Source organism: Centroberyx gerrardi, chromosome 5 (genome assembly GCF_048128805.1).
Source record: "Centroberyx gerrardi isolate f3 chromosome 5, fCenGer3.hap1.cur.20231027, whole genome shotgun sequence".
Taxonomy (NCBI): Eukaryota; Metazoa; Chordata; class Actinopteri; order Beryciformes; family Berycidae; genus Centroberyx; species Centroberyx gerrardi.
Window position 1 is genome coordinate 18,146,742 of NC_136001.1, and position 6,073 is coordinate 18,152,814.

The following is a 6,073-nucleotide window of genomic DNA, read 5'->3' on the forward strand; positions in this document are numbered from 1 at the left end:
TATGGCATTATTTCCAACAAACTAAAGTGAAAAAAAAAATAAAGTTGTTTCTTGACAACATTTGAGAGACAGATCAAGAACAATCAGCCAGTCAGCTTCTTTAAATGTGTGATTCCCTGGCTATTTTCCTGTCTTTACTCCAATTGCATTCTTACATCAAAGGAATCGCTACATTTCACTCAGAAGCACTGGACTGAACTGGAGGTGACCAAACTACGTGTCTCATGTTGCAATCATTTGTTGTTTCTCAGAGAGTCGTGGCAGTAATGCAAAATTACTTTTTAGGGCTGCATTATACTCCCTAACCTCGTCCCCTGCACCCCTCTCTCTCTCTCTCTCTCTCTCTCTCTCTCGCTCCCTTCTCCCCTCCCTCTTCCACCACACACATATTCTATTTCTATATCCGCGGAGGAAATAAGTCAGATATAAAAAAACAGACCTGCCAGTTGACTTGCTCATCATTTATCACAGGCTGTTTGCGGGCATACTAGGCAGTGGGTGAGTCAGCAGTAACCTGGGTATCAGAGGGTGAGAGACTGTGCCACCACTTTAAGGATGAGTGAGGGGGCATGTGTGGTCATCAGGAAACTGGACAGCTGTGCTGCTTTTGGCATGCTGTCAGCCATCCTGCTCACTTTCCTGCCTGCCTGCCACCTCTGACCTGGCCCAGTGTGGCTGGAATGCTAATGAGAGTGGTGCGAGCTTTGTCATTGGAGTACGCTCTGAGCTGTCATTAGAGAGGAGGCCAACCAATGCTAATCGCTAACATCTTGAAAAGGCTGCTTCTGACATTGGTGCAGGGCAGGAGTGAGTTTCAGTTGTGATGGCTAATGATTGTTATCTGCTCATGGTGGAGACACACTATTCCAGTCGCTGTGCCCCCGCACCTTTGAATACGACTCTGTGCACCGTGACAGAAAGCGCAATCTCACATGGCTCGCTAAGAGGATTGCTAATGCAACCAAGGGTAAAAAGATTGGTGGCAAGCTGGTATTTCCCATTGAATGTACATGCGCTGTATCAGGTAAAGCCGTTTATGTGATGATTTGGTGAATAAGCTATTTGTCATAGAAAATCCTACTGATCCAGGCTGGCTTATTCACTAAAGAGTTTTCTGGAACTTCCACAAAGCCCTTACTGTATTTCACAATGAATTATACTTGCATATGAGCATTACACTTTTATTCAAAACCAAAAACCACACCTGTGCGACAAACCAAATAACTTCTCAATGTCATGCGTACCCTCTCAATTTTTCTCTCTCTCTCTCTCTCACACACACACACATGCATTTTGAAGTCAATGTTTACAAATTTAGCATTTCAAAACAAAACAGAATATAATAGATTAGTTCCTTATCCTGTGTGTTTTTACAATGGATTTGTCATTTTGCTGACTCAGTACCCAACACACATACACATGCCCAAGGCTGGGAGCGGCTTGGTTTCACCACATGATAGCACTATTAGCACAGTCTGGAGGTTAATGAATGCCTTGCTCAAGGGCACACGGGTAAAGTGTTATCCCATCTCAGTGATGGTGAAACAATGACAGGGGGTCCATCGACATCTCATCAACAGTACAGCAAAGGCAGCTCATCTCTGTTGTGATGTATTATTTTGTTCTGTTTCTGAGCCCCAGTGTACTTCAAAATGCCATCCGTCTGACTCTGTTCACCACTGTGACTGTGCAACACTTTGAAAACAGTGAAAACACTCAATAATTCAGGCACCCAATGTAAGAAACTTTGGTACTGATATTCTTCAGCATGTGATTGGTCAATGATAAGCAGTCCCCGCTGCAGTACAGTTTAGGGAAAGTACACAAAAAACACTTAAACAACTCACTGGTGAAGGTCAAAGTCATTACTGCAGCTAACAATTAATGCTAAGGTGAAGAAGAGGATACTGGCTGGCCCATATCTTATTTCATGCATACCAATCAGATAGTGATGGGGGCCTGAAGCGCCCTTTCACTCAAGCAGAACATTACTTGCAATGTTAAATTATTTCTCATATTGGTTGTGTTGACGCTCATATAAATGTCCTGTTTGCTCTTTAATTGAGACACACCATGCCTGCTAGTTTTCTCCTTGATTAGGCTGCAGTAAAAAGTGTGACCTGTCCTAATGAATCCCACAGCACACAATAAAACGTCCTTTGAAATGACTGAAGGCAGCAGCCAGCATTTTCCGAGCTTATTCAGTTCATATAACCTTAACTCCTCATCTTGTTGGCACAATCAGTGGGACAAATCAGAACAATTATTGTAATTAATAGCCTCTGAAGATACAGCAAGTCAACCACCGGGAAAACCAAAACGAAAGATAAATTTTTATTACCAGTAATAGAAAATTAACTCGCTTTCTTGTTGTGTATTCTACATCCACATTTACATTGATAGCCCATTATACTTCCATTAGCTCTACTGCATCATGCCATAACTTAAATAATAGCTGCACTTTCAGCATCTCCTCTATGACTCATTCTATTCGTGACCGGATTATAATGCCCAAACCACCAGAGAAACCCTTACATGTTTATTGGGATAAAAACACAGAGGAAACAGGTCCTATGAGTTCTGTGTTCCTCTACCGTCTCCTGTGTAGCATAATCGTGCTTGTATATGACCCAGCACACTCGGAGAGAGCCACTCTCCATCTGCTGCAGTAGGAAACGAACACAAGCTGTTCTCAGCTTAACATGTCTCACTCACACACCTGTTACTGTTAGACAGACTTAGCCTCTTCTTGGCAGCCAGTGCAATATTATAAATTCACTTCCTACTGCCTCCACTAAATGTAATGGGCTATATCAAGTTTACTGAGGAAAACTCTGCTCTACTCATGCTGCTCTGATTCTATAAGTGATGGTGACCTATATAGAGAATAATTTGTCATTTCGATTGTATTGTTTGATGAAGGTCAATATCTAAGGTTTGGAAAGATCCAAATATCCATCATAGATGACACAAGTTTAATCTATTCAGTGATACATGCGGTTTTCCAACATTAACCTTAATTTTATTAGATTCTGTGTTTATGGAACAGGATAGTGATCTACCTTAATGCCCTGCCTAAAAGCTCTACAATTTAGCTCACAAAGTAATCTTTGGTGTCTGTTGTGGCTTCCATATTCAGAGGAGTCATTTGTTGTTTGTTCTCTGCAGACGCTGCCTCGAAGCAAACATGCAGTATATGGATCTCTCCATGCCTGCGTAACAGCTTTTCTCTCAAACATTTGTGTGTATTTTTGTAAGTTATGAGTCATAACGCTGAGAATACATACATAGGTTCTTCCTAATCCAGTGGCACAGGAATATAAACTCAATTTTAAAATGATTGATTTTCTCTACCTTGTTTTATCATTTTATAATGAAGATCAGCTTCAGGACCATGCAATATCTATTGACATTCTCACAGTGCATGGCTCTGACAGTGAGAACCAGCCACTGATGTCACGTCTTTTCTTCATCTATTGTTCACATTAAAAATAGATTAAAATTTTAAAAAAAAAAACAGATTATCTATATCACACACTGATTCTCAGATTTTCCCACAAAGGGTTAGGGTTGGTTCCTGTATCCTCTATTTTGTTTACTGACATGGTGAGAAATGACTATATTAAGCAAAATCTTGGCATTTATATACATTTATATGGCTCAAATACGCAAGAGACCACTGCGTAGTCTGACAAAAAATATAAGCCATGCGTATCTCCAAAGTTGCGGCTCCGATCCGACTCCATTTCAGATCCGTCAACATGCTGTGGAAGGAAGGTTGCATTGAAGTAAATGGCTGTGTATCTGATCCGACCCTACTGACACAAACGGACGGAACAGAAACACACTTAATGCTTAATGCTAATGAGTCATAATGGGCCAAACTCCCATTTTTTCTTTCTTTAAAGCCACGGTAGGTAAGTTTTGAGGGAAAACAGCAAGGCTAACACACTTAGCCCCCCTCTCCCCTCCCTCCACTACCCACCCAGCCAAACAACTGCCACACAGCTGATTGACAACTCGGAGCAAAGTGCTCCTGCTCTAAAGTTTACCTCAACTGGTCAGATGCCTGAGCCTCAAAATGTACTTTGAAAGCAGATAGCAGAGCAACAGTGCTATCAGTATTGCCGCCATTCACCCATGGGATTACTTTTGCTGAATTCAAACAAAATGTCAATTTATAAATCCTGCCAACAACGTCTTTCAATTATACTGCAAGTATAATTTTCCTGCATAAGCTCTTATTATTAGAAAACAAAACTGCAATTTTGAAACATGTAGAGCTTTATTACAAAAATGAAAAAAGAAACACCATCTGACATTTATATGGTACCGTAGCTTTGTGAAAATTTCTCACCTATTCTGCTTGGTGCCCTTTGTTGATCCCGAATAGAATATTGGAGTTTAGACATGGACATAGGAGATAGGGTTACCAACTGGGACATGTTAGCAGATACACAGTTCTTCCCCATGATAGCAGGATTCTCAATTAAGATTGAGGTTTGCTTATATTTTATCTCAAAAGTTCAAAGTGATTATATAGAGGCTACTTTCCAGGGGAGTATTCCCTTCAACTCTGAGGTAAATGTGGCTATCCTGTTTCCCTCTGTCTGTCTGTCTGTCTGTCTGTCTGTCTGTCTGTCTGTCTGTCTGTCTCTCACTCATCTTCCCATCCCTCTTTTCTGTAGCTCCCTCTTGCCATAAAACCCCAAGAAACATGCCATCTACAATAGAGGAATTAGCTTTCAGTTAAATAAGCTTTCAATTAAATGCAGTACCTCTGTCATATAACAATTAGTAATTAAGAGAATTTATGTTTTCTAAATGCCAGTTTACAAGTGGAATACCTCAGTGAGCTATCTACCACCAAAGAGAACACTGATGATTAATGATTATACCTAAAGTAATGTGTTTTTGTTGTTGTTTTGTTTTTCAGTCTAAGAATCTCATTAGGTCTTTGTTTTTTTGCCCATTCTCCACAATGATTGTCCTAATAGATGTACAAGAGTAGCCTTGCCAGGAATTTCATTTTCACAAATATCAGGGTGCCTTGTTCTGGGAAATGCTACCATGCATTCAAATCTGGCTAACCTCTTGATGTTGAAATTGCTGATGTTGATTTTGACAATTACAGCACAGTATCTGTTTTGATGCAGTGCTGAACGCATATGCCTAAGTCTGCATGTAGTGCAGTGTAAATGCAGTTATGTGTAGTACCATCAGGAAAACAAGTCATTAATATGTGTACCATATTGTCTGCAAAAAAGACAATTTGGAGTCTTGCTGTGCTTGTAATCTGTGGACTCCATTTGTTGCATGTGGTTAGTGAAAGGCAAGCAAGTTTTATGCTTATTTTGGGGCTGTTCCACATGCCAAGTATCACAGCCAAACTTCAAACTTGCACAAGATGCAAGTTTGAATATGATTCTATATGTTCTCACTTATATTTGACATCTGTTTTATTACAAATCAACTTTGTGGGCATATTCAAATGTTTGCTATATTCAGTTCACTGGCACAAACCACCAAAACTCAACCCGGTCTCTTTTGTTGGCTTGCACAATGGAGAGTAATAAATTTTTTATAATCATGTTTAATTTTCCAGAGAGACACATGTTTTTAAAAGTCAATGGAATAAGTTTCTTTGGAGAAACCTTTATCATCATGCCAATCCCTCAGCTCTGATATGAGATAAAGCAATTGAGCGTCGCATTAATACCAAAACATGGTCTCGAAGATTTATCTTGACCAACTAATGAGCCTGGGAATGTTTCCAGTATGCATAATCAAATGCAGAGACAATATAATACATTATTAGCATATAACAAATAAATACTAAGACAAATCCTCCATTGCAGGTACAAAGGAACAGGCAGACTGTGACAGAATTGGGAAGATTAGAGAGGATTTACCTGGGCACATAAATGCTAAAGATACACGTTTCTCATCAATATTTATCACAGTCTTCTTAATAAAACAAAAAGAAAAAGCTTATACAGCAAGACAAGCTTGCCATTATCTTTAGTGGATATGTTTTGTAATTTCGAGGAAAGAGAGCACTTAAACCCCGTAT